The sequence below is a fragment of the Octopus sinensis genome, unplaced genomic scaffold, assembly GCF_006345805.1.
Source record: "Octopus sinensis unplaced genomic scaffold, ASM634580v1 Contig03038, whole genome shotgun sequence".
NCBI lineage: Eukaryota > Metazoa > Mollusca > Cephalopoda > Octopoda > Octopodidae > Octopus > Octopus sinensis.
This window is the reverse complement of record NW_021826209.1, coordinates 17,501-17,933: the sequence shown is the minus strand read 5'-3', so window position 1 is coordinate 17,933 and position 433 is coordinate 17,501.

Genomic DNA, 433 nt, shown 5'->3' with positions numbered 1-433 from the left:
GTTTCAAGTGATTTTCATTTGTGTCGTAAGCCATTTACCATTTCTGTGGTGCCCCTTCCTTCCTTTGATGCCCTAAGCTCGAACTTATTCCGCTTAATGCTGTGTTTGAGGGTACAAATGCCCAGATTTTAAGATGAGGTATTTATCGATGACTTTGATCTCAATAGATAACCGAGCTGGCAGAAACGTTTGAACGCCGGGCGAAATGCTTAGCGGTATTTCGTCTGCCGTTACGTTGTGAGTTCAAATTCCGCCGAGGTCGACTTTGCCTTTCATCCTTTCGGGGTCGATAAATTAAGCACCAGTTACGCACTGGGGTCGATGTAATCGACTTAATACCTATGTCTGTCCTTGTTTGTCCCCTCTGTGTTTAGCCCCTTGTGGGTAATAAAGAAATAGGTATTTCGTCTGCCGTTACGTTGTGAGTTCAAAT